This window comes from Camelus dromedarius, chromosome 35, assembly GCF_036321535.1.
Source record: "Camelus dromedarius isolate mCamDro1 chromosome 35, mCamDro1.pat, whole genome shotgun sequence".
NCBI classification, from domain to species: domain Eukaryota; kingdom Metazoa; phylum Chordata; class Mammalia; order Artiodactyla; family Camelidae; genus Camelus; species Camelus dromedarius.
This window is the reverse complement of record NC_087470.1, coordinates 8,591,620-8,619,305: the sequence shown is the minus strand read 5'-3', so window position 1 is coordinate 8,619,305 and position 27,686 is coordinate 8,591,620.

Below are 27,686 nucleotides of genomic sequence, written 5' to 3'. Positions count from 1 at the left end.
TAGTTATGGTTACAATGTTATCACCAAGGATACAAAACAAGCCAAATGAAGAGATGCATAGGGTGAGGTCTGGGATGGTTCCAAACATGAAGCTTCTGTGTCTTTAGTAGGCATCACCCTCCTGGCACTCCAGTGTATATCACCAGCCGGGAAACTCACCTGAACTTCAGGTGTCCAGAGTTTTCACTGGAGTTTCATTATGTTTACATGTGGTTCTTCTGGCATGGCCAGATCCCAAAACTCAGTAATGGTCCAATAGCACTTCTTGACCAATCTCCACTTAATTGTCTGGATTACTGGAAGCTTGCCATTATCTCTACAAGTAAGTAACATTCCCTGATGCTTCTGATACACTGAGAGCTAACTGTAGGTAACATGCTTTTTCCTGTTGCTCCTGGGTACATCTACTCTCTTTGGGTGAGTTGCATGTTTTCCTGGAGTTGGCTGAGTTTATCTGAAATTTCTGCATGCCAGTCATATTGGTATTGCCATTATATTATTTAATTGAATATTATGTAAACATTTTAAATGGGAGTGCTAAAACCAAGTTGAATACATTAAAAAAGCTTGATACAGGTGTTTGCTAAAAGAAATTGCTGTTAAATTAGGTGTAAGACAACTGTAAAAGACTAAAAATAAATGACAAAATTCTAAAGTTTTTCTGCCCTCAGACTGCTTTGAAAATGTCCTTAATTTTCTAATTTAAAGAAATTAAAATGGAAAATCACACACAATATACTCATGCATAATAGGTGTGGTTATATAAGAAAGAAGATTTGGAATTCTAATCAAGGTCCATTCTCACAGAGAAGCCTTTAGTCTAACAATGACAAAAAATACAAATTTGTGTAGATTTATGTATTTTTAAAAAAATAATATAAAAATTATATTTTATGAATGTAGTAACTTTTTATGATTGTATACTTTAATTAGATTTTTCTATTTGCTAACCAACTACTATCAAATGAGGCACATTGTCTAAATAGTCTTGGTGGTCTGTCAGTTTAACATTCTGGGATTTTAAATACTGCTTCAACGGAAATGACTTTTACAGTGCTCAGACTGAATAGCCTTCGTGGGGATCTGCTTAAGCAGGTGAGACCTAAGTGACATCACCACAATGAGCTTTTGATGGCAGCTAATTTCCTATTATCATAAAAAGGCTGAAATGGATAATCCTTGTCCATTGTATTTGAACAATGATTCTGACACTTTTGAGAAGTTCTCTATTTTGAAGGTGTGAACATAACCTCTAAGGATGAGCCACAGAGACATTATTGTCTCTTTTCCTTTCTCTCCTCTGCCTCTTCTCCTGTTTTTTCTTTCTAAATTACTTTCCTGTAGAGAATTGAAGACAAAGATACAAGGACAAATCTGGTAAGAATTTTATTTTTTAGGTTATCATTTTATATCTTTGCTGAGTACACTGTGACATCATGCACAAATATTATTTTAAGAAAGCTAATAAAAATTATTTAAAATAATCTATAATTCTTCTTCCCAAGCAGACATTTTATTAAGCTTAAGCTAATTTTATAGTCATATTAATGTTGAAGCCTAGTAAATAGAGTAGAAATCAAAAGATTAGAGGGAAGCTAATTAATATGGGAGAAATTCTGTTTGTCAAGTAGCAGACAAAATTCATTACAGACCAAGTAATAATGCAAGTCACAATAGAACTCTTACGTTTCGCAAAGGTTATGGAAAAGTGAACTTATGTTAAATAATTAATATAGGGAGTCTATATGGAAAAAATAGTGATTTTTGGAGTTAATAAAATTAGAATGAAATGCTTGTTCTGCCATTTACTCTCATCTAAGATTGAACAACTCAACCTTTCTTTGTTTTGGTTTTCTCATCCATAAAAAAGGAACAAAAACAGCAACCTTACAGGGCACTAAACAGTGAATTATAAATCCTGTTTCTCCACTGTATATTATGGAATTGGAGACATGCTCTACTGGAAACTTTTGAACTCTATTAAAGAGTTAAAAATCTCATATATTTTAAGGGAAAAAAATGCATATTTTTTTTTCCTGTCCACAGCAAGGGGTATCCTTACAGATTGTATGACCCTGGCCAGCAGTGAATCAACTTCTCTCTTGTAAGAATTCAAACTGGGAGCCATAGGTTTGTAGACAGTAGGCTTTTGAATGAAAGGGGACAAAGAAGTTAGCCACCTTGTTGGGTCAAGTGGAAGCTAATTATTATGCAGAGAAAGCTGAACTATAGATAAAGGATTTATGGAAGATACTGAGATGACTCCATTCTGAATATTGTTTTAAATGCTTCCTTACATTAGCCCTGCTTACAGATAATGAAATCAAGGAAATTGAGTTAATAAGAAGTAGATCTAACTTCAGGCAGTCTCAGTTGGAGTGTAAACTCTAAAGCATTCTATTCCATCATCACCAATAGCATGTAGAAGAGGCACGGGAAGAGGAACCTTGATTCTAGTCCAGTGCCTGTGAGACCCTGCTGGGCACAGAGCTCCTCTTACAGATTTCTTTGGTGCTTGTTGTGCAAGAGCACAAGTTTATGATAAGAAAATGATTTAGTAGATCCTTATTTTTCCTTAAGATTTTTTTCCCCTTGATGGTCACCAGTTTTGGAATTTGGGGAAAACAAGGAAGAGTACAGACTACCCAGAAGAGCAGCAGAGCTGCCTAAGAGCAGTTCTGTTGGGTCTCACACAGGGAACGATTCCAGGTAGGCAGGGAGACCCACCCAGAAGTGCGTAGGGCCCAGTAAGTCAGCCTGTGGGGAGTGTTGCTTAATTGGCCTGTCCTTGGCACCAGAATCTTGCCTGCAAGCAAGAGTTTAAACTCATTGGATCTGGATATTTTAATAAAATGGCATCTAGAGGGGTTTTACATTTTGCTTTTATTAAGACAACAAAGGATAAAAAGAAAATAAATTTATGCTATGAAATGGAGAATTATATGCTATTTAAAGACAATTTACAACAATGTATTGCAAACTGTGTTCTGAAGAAAACTTATTTAGGGAGATACTGAAACCAGGCTTCTTGGTTTAAGTAAATTGAGGAAACACTGGGTTAAAGTTAAGCATTTCTCTTTAGTCAAGACTTTACTACATTAATGTGAATCCTGAAGCTCCAAGCCAAACACAGGATACTTTACTTTCCTCCACACCCTCTCCAGCATTCATCATTCATGGACTTTGAATGATGGCCATTCTGCCTGGTGTGAGGTGATACCTCATTGTAGTTTTTATTTTCTTTTTCTTTTTAACATTTTTTATTGATTTATAATCATTTTACAATGTTGTGTCAAATTCCAGTGTTCAGCACAATTTTTCAGTCATTCATGGACATATACACACTCATTGTCACATTTTTTCTCTGTGAGTTATCATAACATTTTGTGTATATTTGATTTGCATTTCTTTGATAATTAGTGATATTGAACATTTTTTCATGTGCCTATAGGTCATTCGCATTTCTTCACTGAGAAATTGCTTGTTTAGTTCTTCTGCCCATTTTTGGATTGGGTTGTTTGCCTTTTTCTTATTAAGTTGTATGAGCTGTTTATATATTCCAGAGATTAAACCCTCGTTAGTCTCATCTTTTGCAAATATTTTCTCCCATTCTGTAGGTTGTCTTTTTGCTTTGCTTATGGTTTTCTTTGCTATGGAAAAGCTTCTAAGTTTAATTAGGTCCCATTTGTTTATTTTCACTTTTATTTCTATTGCTTGGGTAGACTGCCCTAGGAGAACATGGCTGTGATTTATGTTGAATAACGCTTTGCCTATGTTTTCTTCTAAGAGGTTTCTAGTGTCTTGTCTTATGTTTACACCCTGTGAGAACATACTGGAGAGATACCAAGGGACCTGCTTAAGGAGTGTAGGTTTCTTCCTGTGGACAAAAGAGGTCCTTTAAGATGTTTGACCAAGTGATACATTGTTCAAGGCTGGGCTTTAGGAAGATTAAGATGAGGATGGTATATTTGGCTGGATTGCTACAGAAGAGTGAGTGAAAGAGTTAGAACAGGCATTTTGGGGGTCATAATTGTCATTTCAAAAATAAATATAGGGCAAATCCATTAATAACTTCTGCAATGGTTATAGTAAAAATGATCAGGGTGTATTGCATTAGTATCAATTTCTTAATATCTCGGAGTGGCATGGGCAGGGGGTGTGGTGGGGTGATGTGGGCTATCATGAAAGTGGGGACAGTCTCCATTTATAGAGTCTTAAGTCTGCTCTGCTTCCTCTGTCTTGGCCATTTACCATTTCTCCATATACTTTTGGTCTTTATATTGTGGTACAGATTTCTCTTATTTGCTATGTTACTTGGCTGTGATTTTTAAAAGGAGAAAGGATGGAAATACCTTTTGGCCACCATCTTGAACAACATGATCCCTGGTATAGGCAGCTGGAACATTTCCTCAGTAAATAGTTATAACCACTCACTGAAGCAAGGATTACCCCTTACCACAGATGAGAAAATTGAGTAGGAATATACAGCTGATCAGAGGTGGAAGAAAAATCCAAACCCAAGTCTATTTGACTCCAGGATTGCTGCTTTAGGGTCATGGGACTGTATGTACATTTCTATTATATCTGTTCAAAACTCTTCAGGGGCTTACCACTTCTCTCCAAGGATAAACCAGATCATTGCAATGGACTGCAAGGCCTTACATGATCTGCCACTTCCTCCCATTACTCTTTGATCTAATATCTTACCACTCCCTCTCACCTTCCTCCACTTTTATGTTGGCCTCTTTGTAATTCCTTATACCAACCAATCTGGCTCCCACCTTTGGGCCTTTGCAGTAGCCTTTCCTGCACTGTGGAACACCCTTACCCATAAATACTGCTTTGTGATGACCTCACCTCCTTTAGGTCTGTGCTCAAATCTTCATCTTTATATTTGGGACTATCCTAATCATTCCACTTATTTATTTATTTATTTAGTAGGGGGAGGTAATTAGGTTAATTTGTTTACTTACTTTTAGAGGAGGTACTGGGAGTTGAACCCAGGACCTCATGCATGCTAAGCATGTACTCTACCACTTGAGTTATATCCTCTGCCTCCCCCAATAATCCTATTTAAATTGCAGCCTACCCCCCACTCCCTCATTCCCAAACCCTCTTGCTCTGCTCTATTTTTCACAGCACTAATCATCATCTTCTACACTATAGTTTACTTTTTTAAAAACTATGTTTATCGTGTGTTTCTCCCAAGTAGAATGGAGGCACAGTTTCTGTCCTTTGTTGGTTGTTCACTGAAATATGTCAAACATTCAAAAATGGCACCTAGAAACCTAGCAAACATGCAGAAAAAAACATTGAATGGATTATTTTTCCTGCTTTTTTGTCTCCCATGGTTCATTGGAAAAGTGCTTGGAGTGCAATAAAAGTCATGTCAAGGCTAGAATGTCTCTTCACGTGTTCTCCTAGGAAGACATTGAAGAATGTGCAAGCTGTGGACATAGGCTGGATTTCTTCAGTTCAGATGTAAAATGAAGATATGAGGTACGTGAGCTACCAGTGAGTCAGATATCCTTTGTTGCAAATTCAAGGAAAATTATTAAGACCTGAAAGTTTGATATCTGTATTATTTTAATTAGTTGAGCAGATTTTAATTGCCTGGTAGTTTTTATTGACTCAGTGTTATGCACTGCTTTTCTCTACAGTGATTTCAATTGGAAGACAAAGTAGAGTTGTCTCCAGTATCAGAAACAAAACTTAAATAAAACGAAAACATTGTCACAGCGTTCCAGAGTTCTTCCTTTGAACTTGTGCACTAAAGGATGGGGGCTGGTTGGGGTTGTCACTAAAAGAATTTACAAAATGTATTTTAGGTCGTTTGGTGAGCTGGAATCTCCACCCTCCTCCCCGTCCTCCAACCACTGAATCCCTGTGAAGAGCCTACATTATCTGTAACTGAGCTACTTTCAATAAAAAATTGCTAGATTTAACAAAGGTCAGCAAAGCCAAGATGCTGCCTCCATTGAAGTAACATTAAAGCTGCACTCTGAACTTCAGACTTCAAAAGAGCTCTTTTTCTCATAGTTTGTAATAACAATGGTCTCTAGGCACAGCCTTTTAGCATCCTGTATACTTCTCAGTACTTCATAGCTCCTCAAATTTAATTGAACTCTCACTCTCTAGTCATCCAATTTCTACACAAAGTGCATCTCAACTGAGGGCCTCCTGTGGACCTGCAGGCATTTAGCATGCTCTTTGGTGACCATACTTCCTCTCTGAGTGATTACAGGTAATGAGTTCAACTGTCTCAAGGAGGACTCTGCTTTTAAGCCTCCAATTGTACTGATAGCTTGCCAACTCACCCCCACCTCATAACATAATGCTTTCTAGACTGAAATGGAAAATGAATACTTCCCTACTGAACTTAAGATGTGAGCCACAATTTAGTTCCTGGGGGTCAGAGTCAGATGCAAACACCTCAAGTATCTTTAAAGGACTGGAAATAATATGAATAACTTTTCATCCATTTTTGGTCCACTGGTTCTCAAATTTTCTTATTAAGAGTTGCCTGAAGGGTGTATTAAGTACAGATCCCTGGGTTCCACCTGCAGAGATGGTGATAACCTCACTGCAGAGAGGAGCTCAGGAATCTACAAATGTCACAAGCACCCCAGGGGATTCACATGCAGGTGCTTTGAGCAACAGGAGAGCTTATCACTTGGCATCACCATTGTGGAGTTTGCGAAGGTCTGTGACCATTCTCATGTGTAATACTATGAATGTAGCTGTTGATGAAATTTTATTCTGCCTAGGGATTGCCTAAAGTTCAGTGAGAACACATGAAAATGAAGAATATTGACAGGTCAGCAGGATTCTGATAGAACAGACTATCATAGTCCCCACTTATCCACTGTTTCACTTTCCATGGTTTCAACTACCTGTAGCCAACTGTGGTCCAAAAAGATTACATGGAAAATTCCAGAAGTAAACAATTCAGAAGTTTCAAATTGTGCACTGTTCTGAGTAGCCTGATGAAATCTCACACCATCCCACTCTGTCCCCTCAGGAGCCCCAACCGTTGGCAGTGTCTGCTCCTGGCCTCCAACCATTGACATCATCATGGCTCCATGATCCAAGAGCACCCCAAGTAGCTGATCCTCCTTCTGACTTAGGGTCAGGAGGTCAATAGTAGCCTAATGCTGTGTCACAGTGCCTACATCATTCACCTCATTTCACCTCATCACTTTGGCATTTTTTTATAGCACATGATCACATGAAGAAGGGTGAGTACAGCACAATAAGATATTTTGAGAGAGAGAAAGGGAAACATACACACAGAGAGAAAGGTGGAGAAGAGAGAGAGGAGGAAGACTGTATTCACATAACTTTTTTTACAGTATATTTTTATTATTTTTCTATTTTATTAATCATTATTGTTAATCTCTTACTGTGCCTAACTTACAAACTAAACTTTATCATAAATATGTATGTGTATGAAAAAACATAGTATATGTAGGGTTTGGTACTATCCACAGCTTCAGGCACCTACTTGGAACATATCCCTCATTGATAAGGGGGTACTACTGTGCACTGAATTGGTGTCAGAGTTAGAAACTTAATTTTTTTTTAATTTTGAGGATTTCCCCCAAAGATTAGTTTCTCTTTTATCTCATTGTTTGCAACTTGCTCTAGCTTATAAATAAATGAGCTGGTTCCTAATCTATTTTTTTCTGTTCCCACCATACCATGAGATCTATGTGTCACTCTTAATTTTAAGTTTTTATTATGACCAAAGTCACTGAGCTACTCCAGCATACTGCTGGTATGTTATACAACAAAGATAAAAAAGTAATATAATCATGAGCCTAGAAAAATGTGAAATGCCAGTATTCCACCAAATAGATTAGCAATTATGCTAGCAGAAATAAAGGACAGACATGGCTTCAGGGAGTCCTTTTGATCTGTACTTCATGGTGGAAAAAAACTTAATATGTTCATACATGATTCTCAGTGACTTCTAGAAACTGCTTTTGTCACTGAAATACAGAGCAACCACAAAGCAACAAGCATCAGACAATTTTGCTCTTGTAGTAGCTGTTTCACATCATTTACAAATTCAGAACATTGAAATTGTCAAAGTAGTTTAGTGACAAAGTGGTCAGTTTCAAACTCCAATGTTCCTCACTTTTTTAGGAAGTAGCATCATAACCTAACAAAAACATTTTTTTTAAAGTAGCCACTACATTTATTTTCCATTATACATTTGATATAATGTATATTTCCTTATAGTAGCTTGTATTGGTCGCTGCTGACGAGCATTTCCTTTCTTACCAGGACATTGTGTCCATTTCACCAACTAAAAATGACTATTTATTAAAATGAATGAAGTTCATTCTCATTCTTTTTCACTAACCCTCCTCCAAGAAGAAAGACATTAATTTTATTTTTAGTGTCCATTGAATTTAGTGCACAGCTTATTCACCTAAAATTTTGTGAGATCATTTCAGATTATTTTCAATTAAATTAGAAATTCTCTATAGAAAATTGTTTATTGACTCTAGATAGAGAAAATTGAAATGCCTTTATTCACTACAGGAAATTACAGAGATGAAAATATTTATTAAATGATTTTGAGTCCAACTCATTCTGTTGACAAAAAAAAAAAAAAAAAGGATCATATAAGTCATCTGGGTTGGGGTGGGGACTAGACATTCGTATTTTTTAAAACCATGGACATGATTCTGACACACAGCTCTGCAGAGACCCACCATTTAGACAAATAGGAGCCATTTGATGAATGAGGCATATTGCACAAGATGAGGGTTCAGGTAGTGAGGGATACATGAAAAGGCTTGTGCTATAGGAATGCAGTTCTGATTAAAAGTTGGAAAGTAACTTTTCCAACTTTTAATGTTTATTTAAATCAAATCATTTTATTCAAATTTATGTAAATAGTTTATTTAAGTTTAAGCTGTAAGGTATAGAGTCTTAAAAAAAAAAAAAAAGACTAGATTACACAAAATCCACCCTCCTGTTGTGAGCAGTACACTGTACTCCTGACTTGACAGGCTAAGAAATTGAAAGTAGGTGTCTTACCCCTGATTAGAGAGTGAACTGGAGTCAGGATCAGGGTTGCATTTTGTGGCCCTAGATACCTTAGTTCCTTGTTGCACTGACAGACCCCTGTGCCTTCTCTCTGTCCCCTTTTTCTGTTTTTCATGGTTGGGTCTGTCATATGATCACCCATGCTCTTGTCTGAACCTGCTGTAGGAAGGTAAGTCCTTGGATGGTAGAGCAGTGTTGTGGGCCCTGTGTAAGTGCCTGACCTGCTGCCCACCCATTGCAGACTTACTGTAAGTACATGTGAAAATGGGAGCTGCCTCTTGGAGGGCTGGGAAGAGGATCAGGAGAGAGATCCTCTGAAGCAGAGCACCCTGAAGATGTAGCTCTAGTTCTAGCCCTGCTGCTTATTAGCAGGTTGATATGTAACCATCCTGAGTCTCAGTTTTCACATCAACAAAATGGGAATACTCTGTCCCATACTCTTCTCACAAGGTCATCGTGTGGGTCATGTAACACGATAAAAGACCAAAGAGTTTGTGGATTAACAGCTACTTAAGAAAAATTATGTAAGATGACATGGTGAGGTCAGTGGAAAGAAAAGGGCTTGGGATCAGAAGGCCTAGCTCTGGAACCATCTTGAGCCCTTACTTACTTTACTTCTATATACATTAACGTTTAATTCTCTGACCCTGTATTTCCTCATCTCTAGAATGAAAATATTTATACCTGGCATGCCTGCTTGAATGAAATTACTCATCATGTAAAATTACTTAGCATGTAACTGCACCAGGCAGAAGGGAAATAACCCTGAACAAGGCAGCTTGACTCCTGTCAAGGTGGAGCCTGCAGTCTCTTGGAAGAGATGATGGCTGTAAAACTACTTTGCCAATTGTAAAGCAGTAAGAAATGTGTAGTATTATAATTATTGCTAATGTTACAACATAGAAGAAGGCCATTCTAGGTAGACTTGAAAAATCAGCCATTCATCTTTTTCTATTGTTCCAAATGTTCCAAATATAGGCAAATGCTCAGTAATTTCTGAACTGGTTTTCAGAAACTACATGAGATCTGCTCTAAAAAGTTGAATTTATTTGGGTTTCCATATTTAATTATCAAATACATGTGTTAAAATACATAGCAGAATGTTTCAGATGTTTACAAAAAAGTAGATATGATGACACCAAATCAGATTCTCTAAGTGTGTAATGGAATGCTGGGTATGAGGAGGGTCTAAGAGAAATTCCACTACCATTTTCAGGCCACTGGGACACCATAAGGAATTCCTTGTCATTTTAGTAAGTGTGGCTAATTCCATCATGTCCTGATGGGCTGTGTCAGGGGTCATAATGCTCTCCTAGAGGCACGGAGAGTATGACTGCTGTTGGTTTACCTACAGTAGTAAAGACTACAAGGAGTAGCCCATCGTATCTGCTAAGAGTTTGTCTTAAACAATTTTTTTACAAGACATGTAATTGATTTACAAGATTATATTATTTTCAGGGGTACAGCATAGTGATTCACTATTTCTATAGCTTGCACTCTATATAAAGTTATTATAAAATGTTGGCTATATTCCCTGTGCTGTGCATTACATCCTTGAACTCATTTATTTTATACCTATAGTTTACATCCCTTAATCCCCTTCACTGATCTTACCCCCACTCCTTTAAGTGATTTTCATTTAATATAATGTTTAAAATAAGGGCTAAAGTTGAGGTTGCTTTTTGGCTTTTTCAAAAATAATTCAAGTTGTGTTTATTTTAGTTTTCTTTTCAGTGTGTTCTGGGTGACAGCATACAAAATTAGCTTTCTAATTCTGTTTCTTATATATTTGAGTGGATTTATACAAAAGGGTCTAAAATAAAAAGCAAAGCCTTTGCATTCAATGGGCAACTTCTGTTTTATATAGTCCTTCTTTTAATTGTTTCTTATTGATACTACTATAACTGCAAAAAAAGACCAGAAAACCCAAAAATCAACCCCATACTCACCTTTATGTGTGCAATTGGGTGCATCTTCATAACCATTGAAAGTATTAGTAAAGTGAGAATACTGAAACTCATGCTGTAGGAAATACAGGCATGGAAATAGAAACTAGAGGAAAGCCTTGGTAAGCTGTCTGATTTGACTGCCATATCACTCAGACAGATGCCTTTTCACATGGAAACTTCATAGCATTTGGTAAATGATGCTCCTCCCCCACGGGCAGCAGGAGGTGAACTCTCCAGTTAGGACTGTGTTAGGCCATCAAAAAAGGAGGGGCTAGTTGGGTGTAGGTCTTCCCTTGGCACCTATTTAAGCCAGGAGGGGATGACATTTGGCATCCATGTGCTGTGCTCAGCAATGGACTTCAAAGCAAACCCTTCCAACAATTTTTGGGTTAGTGAGGACATCACACTCAAGTCCTGTCTGGTGCTTGGGAAAGTGTTGCTGTGTTTTGAGTGCAGTCTCTTTTGCTCAAAGCTTACTTTTGGGCCATTAGGGGAATTGATGCTCAGAAACTCTAAAACTCTTGGTGCTGTTTTCCTGCTGGCTTTAGAAGTCGTCGGCCTGATGCTTTCGTGTATAACACAAGGTCTTGCAGCAGGGAAGCTTCAAAGGCAAATGCTCACAAAGAAACGAAGAGGGAAAAAGTCTCCTGAGCCAGGGAACAATTCTTCAACAACTCCTCCTTTATCTGTAATGGTGATACTTGTTGTTTCACCCAGTGGGGCTGAGTTAGAGAATGAGAGAGTGGTATTTTTCTGGCTTAGTTTCAGTATTTTTCTTTTTCAACCCAAAGCTTGCTTCCTGGTCACCTTTCCACAAACTCTCTGATAAACTACTGGATCTAAGACATAACTAATTCCTGCCAATGTTCCGCCAGGGTAATCTCTGATTGCTGAGGCTGTCCTGCCACTCTGAGACAGGTGAGTAGGCTTCAGTATCCCAATTAATAAGGACAGATAACCTGGCCACACACAGGGAATTTATTAGCAGCTTATTTGCCATCATAGAGAGTGTGTGACATAAAGGACACGCGGTCATTGTTTTAATAATGTGTGAGGTGTTGTTTGGTTTGGGGCATGAAGCTGACTAAAATGGAAAGACAAATGATTGTAAATGAAGACAGAGGTGCTGCTATTGAGAGGCTTACAGTGTAGCTGGGAGAGGTGCTGGGAAGCAGTTCCTTACCAGACGCTGGTAGAAATCAGTGCAATTGTAATGGGAGAATCTCATTTCATGCTGTCCCTTTCCTTAATAGGGAGTAGGTGGCTATTTCTAAAGCTGCCACAGAAGATGTCCAAGCTCAAATGCACAACTGTTGTGAAACTTGATCCAAGTAATTTGGCAAGGAAAGTGGAGGCTGCATTTAGCAAACTCCAGGCAGACCCTAGGACTCTGGCTGGGGCAGGCAGGTGGTAAATGCTCACTGAGTGTGGGAAGAATTGTCTGTTGTGGGAAAATCTCTGAGCTGGAATTACTGAGGTCTGGATTCTTAATCCTGTGGTGTTGGAAAATTCATTTAATTTTTCTGGGCCTCGGTCTCCTCATCTGTGAAACAAATAACTGAATGAGATGCTTTCTAAAGTGAATTTTATGATTTATGATTTCATGAACTGTAGGGAAAATTCTTATCACATCTGACATTGGAAAATATGGGTAGTTTTCAAATAAACAAGTGGGGATGCTTGGCTTTCAACTGAGCATAAACATCAAGGCATATTCTGTACATTTTATTAGAGAAAAAGAATCAAGATGAGAAGGAAGAGGTTCTCCCTCAGTGCATCTAGGAGCTGTGTCAGCCCCCAGCAGGGTCTGAGGTCAGAAGGCCAGTCCTGTCCAGTCCTGTCCTCATATCCAGGAGGGTATTTTCTCCATGCAAATGCCAAGATGGCACTCTCACTAACCTGTGGGTGAAAAGCTGTCTGTTTAGGATCTTTACATTTAAGATTTTATTCAGACACATTCCACAAGGGGAAGGTTGTTCTTAAGAAGGGACTTTGCTGAGAATCTAGTGAGTTTGGGATGACACATCTTGGGGGTTATTAGTTGCATGATTTGACCTGAAATGAGCCGCCCAATTTAGTCAGATAAAAGCATGGAATGGTTTTGTTCTCTTTGATATGAGAGTTTTCAGGACTCTTTAGCCCAAATAATTAACATAAAGGGAAGAAACAGTGAGTGAAGAGTTAAGTGACTGAGGATAGTTACTGCAAACTGGAGAGAGTGGAGACTGGCATGTGAGGGATGCCCAGAACCTGAGCCCTTAGCGGGACAAAGTGGGGGTGGGGGAAGAGGACTGCGGTACTGGGTATCGGGCTGGTGGATGGAGATGCCAATGAGAAAGTCCCAACCAAAAAAGTGAATTTCTTTCTTGGTTATGCCTCCAATCAGAGTACTTATGTGGTGAGGGAAGTAAAAGAAACAACCAATCAGGGAAACCAGACCAAGTTAATCAGGTTATTTTCCAGGAACTCAAACCAATCCATTCAGCATCTAGCTATGACATAAGAAAGTGTTTGATCTGCTCCCCTGTATCTTGAAGGGTTTTGGACTGGAAAACAGACTTATGATTAAAAAAAAAAAAAAGGAAGAGGCCATTGTTGTGGGCCCTAAGTGCTACAGAGCACATTTGCTTCCACTTGGGTTAACTCATCTTTGGTCTTTTTAATAAAGCAGTGGAGTTTGGGAGACTTAGACACTAAGCAGGGTATCCTGGGACCCCGATTAAATGAATAGTGAGTCATACTGGTGATAATAGATCAGAGACAAGTGGATGTAGGATTCTAAAAACTTGGTTGTGGAGCCTGTAATAATGGCTCTGTTCATGGGCTGTTATTAGATGTTTTGATGTCTTCAAGTTCCCTGTTAAAACCAGACAGGCTTTATCCTGAGAGTCCTGCCTGAAAGGAACCTCCTTCTCCCCTTGGCATCCAACTTGTAGCAACCAATACTTTCTGAATGTCTGTGATGATCTACACTATAGCTGTTGGGTCATATAACTCCCATAATGTGGAACTGGAGGAGACGTGTGGAAGAGGGCTGTACTGGTCCCATGGCCCAAGAATAATATCCACTTGGGGAAAATGACTATGATCTTGGGAAGAAATGCAATTTATGGGTTTTCTTACATGCATCAAGTAACTTTTAGGTGATTCAACATCGAAAGTGTTATGATCTGTATTATGAGGAGTTTGCCGGGCTGTTGTGAATCCTTAACCATCTCTTTTGGGGAACTCTATCTGTGGGTCATTCATAAACTCAGAATGAAAAGAATTAAAAAATGGAAACTCCTAAACAATAACAAGCAAAGTAAATGAAAAACTTAATCAGAATAGTAACAAAGACTTTATTTTAAAAGCTAGAATGAACATAAATAGTATAAGAAAACTAATAGAGGAGTAAAACTGTGTTGGGTTAAGGAAAGCCAGAATACAGTGTTGACAACAAAACAAAGAGGTGAGAAAACTAAACCAGAGAATTGGGAAAATACCAAAACAAAACAAATGTCTACACTGTTAAAAAGGATTAAAATAGCCAACCTAATAGGAAATTCAGAATATTCTTCCAGGAGAATAGTTTGGAGTCATATACAACTACATGTGGTATGTGATTATCTTTGGGTGAATGGGAGTATGATTTAAAAAAAATTCATTTTGCTTGTTTGTAATATGTGATTTCTCTGAAATTATCCTGCATTGTATATACAATTAAAATTACAAGGAAAACCGCTGATGAAAGACATGAAATTAAAATAAGTAGACAACATTCAGAAACAAAAAAGCATTAAATTAGACTAAATGGTAAAAGCAGGAAGACAAAGAAAGCAGGGAATAATGAATAACAAAACTGTACAAACCAGAAATTAAAAGATTAAGAGAAAAAAAGTGTACTACAAGAATGTTAACATTTATACAATTTGAGAGATTATGGGATTTTTGAAAAGGAGAAAATGAAAAAGCTTAAAGAGTTGTTGGGTTCAATGCTCTTTTTCAGGGGTTAAGCTGGAGCACCCCCTCAGTTCCCACCCATGTCCTCCGGGAGGAGGTCCCAGGGCAGAGAGCAAATCTAGCCTCTCCAGCTCTCCTTACATTGAGGGCCCCGGCTTCTGTGACTCTCTCAAAGTATCCAGCATATAGTGGGACAGAATCAAATTCCCCTTGCTCCATACACCAACGACAGAGCCGTCAGCAGTGCAGGCACCCTCACAGTTTCTGAAAATGCCTGGAGTGTGGCAGATGCTCATTGCCACCATTCTTCATTGCCTGGGCGGTTTCGTCCCTGCGCTGAGAGGCTGCTGCAGAGTTTGGAGGCCGGCGCTGAACTTCACACATCCCAAGAGGGGAAGGAAAGGAGGAATGAGAGAACGGATGTGGTCTGGGCATCTCCTCCGGGTCAGGCGTTGTCCTGGGAATGTCACTCCTATACTCCTTCTTTTGATCTTTCCTGTATCTTATAAAGTAAACATTTTAATGCCAGTTTTGCAGATGTTGAATCTGAGGCATAAAGTTCATGTCATTAGTTCAAGGTTATATCCAGTAGCAGAAGTCTAGTTCTAAAACCCTTGAGAAAGGGCTCCTTTCTAGAGGAAGAAATAAGCCTGTGAGGATGGAGGCTTCCCACTGAAGCCAGGTCAGGGCACAGGGTGTCAGAACACATCTTTCTGGTGGTCCTGGTTAGTCTGAGGGTGAGGTTGAGAGGGTCCAAACATGTCAGATCTTCTGCCGGAGAGGAGGAAGGCCTGCAGCCATGGGAAAGTAGCAGAGAGACTACACTCAGGCTGGCAGAGGCTCTTACAGAGTAGCCACCAGACCATGGGTAGCCACTACCATCATCTGTGAGCTTGTCAGAAATGCAGTCTCAGGCCACACCCTGACCTACTGAACTGAGGACTGCTGAATCTGGGCATGGACATAGGAAACTGACCAAGCTCTTCGTGTGATTTCTAAACACAACAAAGTGTGAGAACCTCTGCTGTAAGCAAGGAGTTGGGTGTGGGATTTGGAGGCAGGGTGAGGAAGCTGAGCTGCTGGGGGAGAGGATGATGAGTGGATGAGGGCTCTGAGCTAGTCTACAATGTGAGAGATGGGGTTTGATGGGAAGGATAAGAAAAATCAGGCACCAGACATGGCAGTGGGAAATGGCCTCCATTTCCAACAGCTGAGTGTCACCAGCAATCCCCTTCCTTTCCCTGAGCCTAACTTCTTTAGGCTCAGGTGATGGAGGAGCTGTTGTCACTCATCTCATGGGCTTGCTTTAAGGCTGCAAACAAATTAAAATGTATGTGTTCTTGACATATAGTCAGTGCTCAAAAAGTAGTGTTTGGGTTTGGATTTAAATGGGGAGCTGAGCAGGTGAGGTGGAAGAGTGACGGGGGACAGCAGTGTCCTTTACCTTCTTGGTGACTTTGGCCACTCAGGCAACTCCTGTGGTGGAAATGTTCCACTCGTGTCTCCAGGCAGCCTTCAGTTACTTGGGAAAGTAAATCCTCAACTAGGACTCATTGAAACAATGGAACAAATATTTTGCCTGTCTTCTGTTAAGGCAAAAGCTGATTACGTCTCATGAAAGATAAGAGGGATGGGTGTTTTCCAAGTTATAAAGTTTGTGCTGTGTGGAGAGTGAAGAAAGAGGTTGATTCGGGCCACCCGAGGCTGGGGGAGCACGTGGCATGAAGGGAAGTCATGTGCTTGGAGGGAAAAGACCTGGATATGAATCGACCCTGCTCTGTAACTTCCTAGCTGGGTAACCTTAGCAAACAATTTAATCTTTCTGAATTGTAGGTTCTTCATTTCCAAAAGGACAGTGTTGTGAGGACTGGAGAACAATGAAGGTGGAAGCACTCCTCAGGGTGCCGGGCCCCTGATAACTGGTAGGAAATGTTCTCCGCATCTCAGTTCCGCCCCTGGCCTTTGCCCTGAGGGAGGCAGGGTTAGCTCTCCCGAGGCTGCACCTGAGCGAGTCCTCCTCCGCAAGGTTTGTTAACGGCACTTGGAAGACTCCGTGTCTTTAATGATCCCGTCTGTGTTTACCTGGCACAGCTCTTTCCCCGCCCATACTTCGCATTCCCCAGTCTTCACTGGGCTGGGGAGAATGTTTGGCAAGCCCAGCGATCAGCTTCTGTAAGTAACAGAGGACGTTTCGGGCCCTGCCTCCTCTTGAGTCCGTGTCCCCAAGTCAGGGCAGCCCCTCCCCTTTCTGACTGTCTGTGTTCGGAGTTGGGAGTGGGGTCTCTTTCTGGTCAAGGTGAATGAGACTAAGGCAAGAAGCAGCGGGGAAACGGCCTCGTTTCATGACACATTGTATCATGAGGCCAGGAGGACTGACGGGGGAGGGGAGCGTTTCTCGTTTCTGTAATCGTCTCTTCCAGAGGGACAGCAGCAGAGAAAGAAAAATCAGACAGTCTTCTCCCTTGCCCTGGGCTCCATAATTGACCTTTCACTTTCTGCATTTTCATATTTGAGTCTGCAAAACAGAGGACCCACACAATCAGCAACAGATGGCCTTGCGCCATTTGCACGGGACATGAATTCAGTTAGCATGCACATTGTCATCCTAGGGCTGTTCCAGGGGACTGCTGAAAAGACAGCAGGCTTGCTTTGCAAAATAGATAGAGAGCATGATTAAAATGTCTGGATCCAATCGTATGTTTAATTAGAATCCCTTTTTTATCTCAAAGACAATGACTTGTAGCTATTATGACACAATATTGAAAATGTGTATGACACATGGTGGCACTTGGAAGCTGATAGGTGGTCTGTATTTGATCAAAATGATCAAAGCTCCTGCCATGGAGGCCCCCTCTCCTTCTCTCTCGTCTTATCCACTTAGATGAGCAAAATATTATTTACAGGAGACAGTTTATGTGATTTTCATTCCCTAAGAGCAGAGGCATAATTTTTACATCACCATTTCCCCTAGAAACAATGGGAGCTTGACAATGCTCATAAACACACAGTAACCCACCCCGCACTCCATGGCTGTCTACAAAGCATCTCTCCTGCTTCAGCTCTAATTTACTCTCCTATGTTCAATTCTTTTGAATTTTATTATTGGTATGATCAGAAAAAGACCAAAAAAAATTTGAAAGTGCTGGGAAGAAACTCTATTATTTCATTCTATTCATACAATCAGATTATATTTTGGGGACTTTAGAGAAAACTGAAAGTGAATTTCTCACAAGATGGTGTGTTGAGTGTGAATTCTAACAACTCAGTTGAGGATAAAAATGGAATTTCACTAGGTAACTTGTGGAAGCACTGTCAGCTAAAATTGCTGTTGTGTCTGCTGCAAAAAAGAATTTATATTGGAATTTCTTTTCCTGCCCTTTAGCTGAAACTCTGAAAGGCAGAGAAATAAGGTACATCAGTAACTTGGTTGGCATGCCTCATTGTGGGGATTTACCATATGTAACCAGCGTTATGGGGAGAACTGTTTGCAACAACTTGATGAAAACATTCAGTACTAATTTGGATAACGATTTATCAGATGTAATTATGCATTTCACAGCTACGTAGTAGTATATTTTTCACTTCTTGAATGCTTTTGATTTGGTTCATGTAAAACTTGGGTTGTAGTTTCACATATATTTGCTTCTCTGTTCTAGCGGTTTCCTGCCCTATCTTGCTCTCCTTTGCATTGGTTATTGTTGTGTAAAGAAAACAAAAACATTCTTCACTAGCAATAAGAAACTGAGTCAGGTATTTCTTGTGCTGCTGCTCTGCACACAGTACCATGCTGTGAGGGGCTTTGGCTGACTTGTGCAGGCTTGAATCCTGCCCTCAAGGATTTTACAGCCCAGTGTAAGTCCACAGAGAGTCAGATCTAAGAAAGAAGCAAAGATAAAGAGTTGGATGCAAAGACAGATAAGGAGAGATGCAGAGTTGGAGAGGGAGGGAGGAAGAGAGCTTGGGTAAGAGGGTGGGCAGTGGAAAATAAATGGCTACAATTCTTTAATCCTTTATCTATTGTGTCCAAGGAAGGGAGGAGGGCATTCCAGGGAAAAGCTCACTGTTACTGCCTTACAGCTTTGGCTCCAAACTCTTTTGTTGGAATTCCAGCCACAAGTGGCTCAGATAGACCCTGGGTGAATCACGAACTGTTTTTGCATCTGCAGCCTAAGGTGTATCCTAAAAATAGGCTGAATGGCCTATTTAGCTTTTACCCTAGTTCAGCCTTTTAGATTCTTTACCAGCAGCTAATATTTACTGAGCTATTATTATGTGCCAGGCATTGTACTAAGTGCTTAATAAATGTTTTCTCATCTAGTCCTCACCAAACTCCCCTCTGAGGTAAGGATCACTACTCTATAGTAAAAGAGACATATACTCTATCAAAAAACATCCAGTGGAAGCTGTTAGATAATGAAAAGACTATTTCCTTTGCTGTCCTTGGCACATACTTTTGGCTTCAGAAACAGCGCTACTGTCTTGATTTGTTCATCTCTGCTGTACTTTCTGTCACCTAGAACTTACAGCTCTAGTAATTAAAGAGGAATCAGCGGTTTATGAAAGCACAATAGACTTAGGGGAGGATGGTTTTGTTGGATCAACACAATTTAACTGCAAATTTATCACTGCAAAATCATACACCAGGGAAATTTTAATGCATAAAGATCATCTTTAAATTAAAGTGCTAAGACCAGAATTTCAAAGACATTTGTTTTAATGGTGCCCCATTAGCTGTGTAAAAAAAGACCCCAAAACTTTTGAGTCACTATTTTATCTTGCAAAAGTTAAATATTCTTTGTAGACAGGAACTGTCTGTTAAAGTAATATTTGACATCTCCTGAATCAAAAAAACTTTACAGTGAAAGGCTGACATCTATTTACTATGTAAAAAAAGGCTGCTGTGTATTTTTACTAGCAGAATTTTCCTTTAATAAGGTAGCCAAAAGTCATCTACACACAACAAACCAATTTACAGCCAAGACCTGTTGAATACCAACACAGCATCACATGTGCCTAGCAATCCATTTTTCCAGTATTACTCTGATTTGGTACTGAATTTGTATAGGAAATATGGTGGTTTTTTTGTTTTTGGGTTTGTTTTTTTTTTTTTTTTTTGGAAAGGGTATAACAGTAATAAAAAGGCCTGGGTTAATTATTAATTTGGTTAACTTTAATGTTTTCAGTGCTCTCAAGTTTGATTTCATTATATTAGTAGTTGATCTTCCTTATTTAAGAAGAACAAACTACAACTGAGCTCTTTTTATATTTTTCAATCAAGTAGTAGCAAAATCTGTATGTTTGGCCAATTCCACCCAAGATCATCTAAGTCACTGCAATTAGGAAGAGACCCGACAGAAGGCAGTCATCTTGGTAAAGAGTTTAAATCTGTGTGTAATCTCACACAGGTGCTGCTTCCTGTGCTCTGGAAAATCCCTCATCACTAAGCAGGCCAACTGAGCTACACCTGGGTTTAAGCAGAACATCTGGACCTACTCTTTCCTACTCGCTCATGTTCTCCAAATCACCCCTAAGCACATGGCGCTTTAGTGTAAGTCTGACACCAGAGATTTGTAAGCCCTAAGTGCACTGCCAAATCCAGTTTGATACAAAACACAGCTACCTTTTTTGAATCAAATACATTACAGATATGATACTCCCATCATATATTTCAATTAGTCAAGCCTCAGGTAATTTATGGGGGTCATTTCTGCCACTAGTAATAAACTTCATAATGGCATTAACAATTAAACAGGGAATTTTAAGGAAGGTTGAAGCCCAACATCTATTAAAGGCCCTGGCTAGCTTCATTGGCCGTGTGCTCTTTGTCTTCTAGTCATATAGCCATTGGATGGGAAAGTCCTGAAAATTAAATATGGGTTTAGTTATTATCAACAAGATGCTAGTTTCAGTGGGTCTCAGTTTCCTTAAGAAAAAGCACATATCTGTTAAACTCTAAATATCTAATTTTTGCTTAATGAAGCTTACTTAATTCTTAGATTTACAGTTATGGGAGGCTTTGTAATTAATTAATGACTATGTATTGTTGGTGTACTCTGGGCCTAGCATTATGCTGGAATAACTGAATTTACAAGTGATCAAGCAAGCTATCAGTGTACTTTGTGTGGCTTTACACGTAGCCTTCCAGTAAGTGCTTTCTGTGGAATTTTGGCATTTCAACTGAGGTAGATGTCAGGGATGGGCAGGGCGAAGAATGAATGGCATTGAGTAGGTATGCCTTTTATGGCTCTCATAAATGATGCAGAAACAATGGGGATTGTGTGGAGGAGGTCCTTAATATATGTGTACACTTCGATAAACACATCTGAATACATCTTCAAGTGTTAACATTTTGAACTGCTGATCAATTCACAACATTGAATTTATTACACTTGCAATGCTGTTATGTTTATTGTTTGAATTCCTTGGACTCAGTTGCTGTTAGTCAAATTCACTCTCTCCAAGAAGGCTTGGAGGTAAAGAGGTAGGAACGATTGGGGATTGAGGGCATGGTGGGATGGAGGATGTGATGGAGTAGGAGGGGCACAGAGAGCACCTGTCACTCATACTAATGGGTAGCAATCTAGAAGGCAGGCTCTGAAATGCTTACAAAGCAGTTTCAACTCTAAGGGGGTGTTGCTAGTTTAGCAGAAAGCTCTGAAGCACCAAATGATATCTTATATTCCTGAAGGATTGAGATCAAGAGAGAGAGACTCTACAGGGTACCTTTGGAATTCAAGGTAGCTTGAATCTGGTCCAGATGTTCCTGAGCAGAGCTAATGGGAGGGCCCCCTGGAAGAGCAGGTATATATGCCTTGACCTGGTAGTGATGCAACTTGACATTGAATCAGACTCAAGTGCCTGTTCACACTGGAGTCTAGTCACTCAAATAATGGAAGCACTTAATTTTCTTTTCCAAAAGTTTCTCTGCAGTGAGGTTTGTTTTTGATTGAGTGAATGCATAGATATGATAGTGAATGTATAAAAGAAATAATAGGCTTTCAGGTTTAAGAATTTTTGTAAAATTTATTTTGGTTTCAAAATAATTGAAATTGTCATAGGTTTTTTTCTCTGAACCTCCTACTTTGTGATGTGAATGGATAAATCACCCAGATCAAAGTTAAAGTTTTCTTGTATCAATTTCATATCTCTAGAAACAGCAGGGATAATTAGGAATTGAAAAGATTGCAGAGAGCCTGGGAAGTGCGTAAGAAGAGGAAAGGTTTTCATGAAGAGAAAAGTAGGCAAAGCATGAGCACCCAAAAGTGGAAGCTGAAGTATTCTAAATGTAGGCACAGAGTTGGCCATTACAGGATTATCAAAAAGGGCAAAGGACTGGGAAAAGCAGCTAATGTTCAAAGCTAACAGTTTGGAGAGAAATGGCTCCTACAAGAGGAAGATGTGATATAATACAGACATAGGATACCCACCCTAAAATTGTGTGAAGGTCAAAGAATTTTTGGCAGGGAGAAATAAGTTCTGAAATAGATACCTAATGGAGAGGTGGTGGGACCTCCCAAGGACGTAAAGTGGAGTAACCCAGGCTGTAAATAATGGGGGTAACACATCGACTGAGGAGTAGAAAATGAGTTTTGTGAAGGCAGGTGTCATGGCAGGAAATATTTGATTTCCCAGCTCTGTCCCAAAGCCTGGCACACAGTTGGTAATTGGTGCTTGAAGAGTGAGCATAGTGGTAAAGATGTAAAAAGCAGGCAAAATTAGCAAAGATGGGAGAGCATTTGTTAGGCAGTAGGGTAAAAACAAAGACAAAGGAGATGATTTTCTGAGTAAAAGAAACTGTAAGAGTGAACACAAATTTGACTTTTTATGAATGCAGTTTAGGTTGGAGCAGCTAATCCTGAAACTCTTTCTTGGGAAATATCTTTCTAAGTTTCAGAGCTTGTTTTCCAATCAAGACATACTCACCTGAGAATATAAACACAAGATAAAATTAAATGGCCCTCTCAAGTAGTGTAGCTGAGTAGCACTCAAATCTATAATTGACAGCTGTAGCCCACATGTTTCTACAGCCAAAGAGGAAGGAGCTGATCATCCCTGCCATCTCACTGCCCAGTCGTACCTCACTGATTTCAAGTTTGTTGAACACCTAAATTATTTTGATGAGACTGCAGAATGCTTTTATTTTGCACCCACTTTCTAAAAATGAGAGTATATATACATTTGTTCTATATAGGATCCAAGTGAGAGATACCTTCTTTTTCTTCTTTTATTTCACAGTCATCTACTCTTCCTGGTGCTGTCAATAAGGTATTTTATGGATGGGGACAAATAAGGAAGACTTCGGTGAGTTAAGGGACCTGAGACTAGAATTTTAATGAAATTCCTGGAAATGATTCACCGTCATTCTTCTTCAGGAGATGAAGCAGGACGAAGAGCCTAAAGTGAAATGGTAAGGAACCTAGCTCTTAATTTTGGTGTTTACTGCAAGGATTGATCTAGAGGCATTATGAAGAGCAAAATGTTCTGGGTCTTTATTCTTTCATAAGCCATGCAGGAGGCTGCCTGGGAAACTTTTCCTCCCTGATGTGTCTGGTGGAGGTTCACGCCAGCAGCTCGGTTGAGTAGCTGCTTCCCTGTGCTGGATCCAATAAAGAGATCAAGCTCTTCACTTTCTCTTAGGGTTTTTAGTGGAACACAGGTTGGTCTCAGAGCTATTCTTTTATGTTTTTGTTAAATCTCTGAGGTTGAGTTTGATTAACTTTTAGATTAAGCTACATTCTGAAATGAAGTTTAAAATGTCTTAACCTTCAAATAGGGATGGAATTCTCACCAGTCATTATTAGAGTTCACTGATGTTACAGATTTGTAGATGAATGTTATCCATTAAGATGAAAGCAGAAAGAGGCTATAAAGTTGACTCAGAAGGCTAAGTACTTTACCTTCAGGGAAGCACATATAAAAATCTGTTCTGAACCGTATATATAGTAATAGTTAGAGCTCTGAGCACCTGGTTCTTGAATGGCCAGGCAGACTCATATAAAATACTGACATACCTTCTACTTACTGTTATTTTGATATTTAGGCAGGTTACTGTTTTGATTATGCATGCTTAGGAATTTAGTCTCAGTGATCAGCCAACCCAGAGGGCATTTAATGAATGCCAGCCTTGTGTGAGCACAAACCTAGGATGAAGTCCGGTCCTAGGTCAGGACTGGATTTTTCAGTGCCTGCCTTGGTCTAAGTCTTGGACTAATGGCAATAATGGTTAAGTTCAGTAGTTTTTAACACCTTTCCTCAGTGACTTGACAAGTTGACATTTTTCAGACAGTTCAGAATTGCAAAGTGCTCCACACCTGGCTCAGTTAGCTGTGCTGGTTGGAAACATAGCACTAATGAGGCCAAGTTTCAACTCCCACATGGCCTGGGCTGTTTTGAAGGTGAAAAACTGCCCCACAACACCGGGCTGCATCTCTACCACTGTGTAGCTTCTTAATCTGCCAGCAATCGCCGTGTTTCAGTAGGAGAACCCCTCCGGAGAGAGTGGAGCTCAGGGAAGAATTGAAGATCATGCCCTGTGATGACAATTCAGTAGCAACACCTCTGTCAATAAGCATCATCCTAGTTAGGGTGACCACAGATGGGAGAGAGTGGAACCCAAGATGATCGTCATAAAACCATTTCCATCTGTGTAACAGAATGCATGGAACACAGTAACTAATTTTCACTGAGCACTTCTTGTCTATCTGCTATTGCTCTAAGCTTTTAAAATATGCATCAACTTATTTAATCTTCATAGCAATCCTATGAAGCAGGTGCTTTCAATAGCCCTGCTTTATTCATAAGGAAATTGAGGGATGCAGACCTTCATCAGGTTGCTCCAAGTGCATACAGGCAGGCTGATCCCAGACTCTTGTATTCACCTCTGCATCCAACCCAGGCACTGCTTAGAGAGGAAACGCATTAGCCTGCCAGTCAGCTCTCAAACAGATGAGAGTCACTGAAGGACAAGCTCCCAGCTCACTGGTGAATGGAGCTACATAATGTTTTTGACTGTTGCTGGACCACTAAATTCACCCATTAGCTGAAATTAGTTTATGAAATTTTCATCCTTTCAACACTTGTGACACCTTAAACTAAGAAAACGTGGTCTTGAATGTTACTTGGAAATGTTCTTGGGTGTTTTTGAAAAAGTCTTCTAAATTCAAAGCTATCTCTATTATCCGTCCAATAAAGCATCATGTAAGTTATCATGAAAAATTGAACTAGACATTAGGAAATCAAAGTAAAAGACATGGTCTCCCATTGACCCCAGCTTTCCAACTGTCTGTTCATATCCAAATGTCCTTGCTTTTACGCTTGAAATGACAATCACTCTTATTCTTTAATCTGCTGCAGTGTGCTTTTCTATCCTACTGAAATAAATCCCCTGCAGAGCATCATTCCTCTCTGGTAGGTCAACTCTAACTACCTTCTCTGGGTCCTTGTGGTTTTTCTTGCCCCCTCCCTAGTATTCACTCTTTCTCCTTAGCCCAGCTCTTGTGTTCATGATGCTATGCCATGCCATGCCATCTGAGTTTCTCTCACCTCTCCTGTCTGTTTCCCTCACTCAGCCTGGCCCTGACATAGGTGTTGCCTTCCCTTCTGGTCCTTAGTGCTCTCTTCTCCTCATACTCTGCTCTTACCCTGCATGATCTTATTTTCATTCATGTATCCAACAGGGACTTGTAGATGGGAGATGCCAAAATCGAATCTGTGCAGCCTTGAATTCTCTTCTAAAGTATTTGCCCATCTCCTTGCTATTCCTTTTCCTTCTGGTTGGCCCACAAACATTTCAGATTAAATTTGTCCAAACTGTGTGCCTGTCTCCAGACTGTTCTTGAATTTATGCCTTTCCAAGCTGGAAATCTGACTTATCCATGGCTGTTATCTTTTTTCTCTACTTCCAAGGCTTTGCCAAGTCCTGTTGATTCTATTTCTAAAAACTTTTAGGAATCAGTCTGTTTTCCAATTCTATTTCTAAGGTCATAGTTGAGACTTTTCATCCAAAATTACTGAGCACCTATTCTGTGTCAGGCATTGGGCTAGAAGTACAAATGTAGATAAGGGATCATTCCTGCATCAGGGATGCTAACATCCTAACACCATGGAACAAGTGATTCATAGAATTGAGACGAGCTCTTTCTGTTTGCAGGGCCAAGGACATATTCAAGAGTTGGGGGGGCAGTGTGGGGAGAGAGAGAGAGAGAGAGGGAGAGCAAGAGAGAGAAAGGAATCCAGAGGATTTGTGGCAGTATTAAAGAGTCAACCTTGTCTCTAGGCAACCACGACCTCCCAGTTTCCATTAACCCACACTCCTCTGGCCACACTGACTAGGGCTCCTTCTTCCATAATCCTTCCCACCAGGTCTGTTGCCTTCCCATTGGTCTCCAAGTCACAGAGGAGCTTCTCTGTGTCAGGAGATAAAGGTACTTATGGTTCAGGGGCTAGGATGAGACTTGTTCAATTCCAAGAATTGGGAAATACAAATAGAATTCTTTAAGGAAAATCAGGTTTCTAATGTAAAATATTCAGTTACTTTGACATATTTACGATTCTTATTCCTAAAGAAACATAAAAGACTAAATGGAACAAACATTCCAGCTACTGTTTTGTTCATATGATCTTTGAAAGTGTATCCAAGGATATTAATTTGGGGAAAAGTTTCAGTTACCAATTGCATTCAGTGTGGGTTTTATTTACTTTTTAATATAATGAAACTCTCAGTTTTCTGTTTTGCCAAAATGTGTAATCCAAAGTGGAAGTTATAATTTCTTAACATTATACAGTGTTCTAGAGTCTTTCTGGACATAAATAATATTTCAGTGTTGTCTTATTTAATTAATAATAGAAAACTATTTTGAAACTATAATATCACCAACAGAGCAAAGATATTAATCCTAAAATTATTATTCTTCTTTAAGGGTAGGTATATTTTAAAAATTTTATTTGATGAAAATATCACCCTCTTCTTCTGTAGAACACAGAAAAAAATTAGAAACTAAAATTTTACTGAGAAAAGTTGCTAGTCATCTTGGTACATGGACAAAATACTCACAGTTCTCTTTGAACATTTAAAAGTCTGTCATACTATGCTCTGGACAAGCTTTTAGGTTTAAAAGAAAGTTGGCTAATTGACTTATTTTAAACTCTTCTCACTATATCCCCAGTCTGAAGACCAGAGTGCTTTTCTAAAGAGCTGGATTTTCTATGAGGTGTTAAATCAACATTGCCAAATATGACTTTGTGGAGCTCTCTGCACCCTCATAGTAGAGTGATGCAGGCTACTTGATCATTTGTGTATCTTTAATAGCCCATGATTAACCCTTCTTATAAAGAAATGTGTGGGATGGCTTGGTTATATGTAAATCATCATGAATAGAATGCATTTGTATTTATGTAGGACCAAGGCCAGGAATCCCTCCATGTATCCATTGATATTTGTTCTGCATTCTGCAGACTTAAAAATGTTGGCAGGACAGACTGCATGCACTGCATCTTGAGTAGTGATGCATTCTTGATACACTGATGAAGAAAAATGGGTAAAGCAGCTTAGGTTTCTTAGACCTTTGCGAGGGGAGGTGAAGGACTTTGTTTCCAGAGTACAGTACTAATCTCTTACCTCCACATAGTCCTTTCCATTTCCCTGTGTGAATTATCCCATATTCACTGCCATGATCCTCCCAGCTTCCCTGAGAGCTGAGAAGGGCAGGTGAGACCCTCAGTTCATAGTGGAGAAAG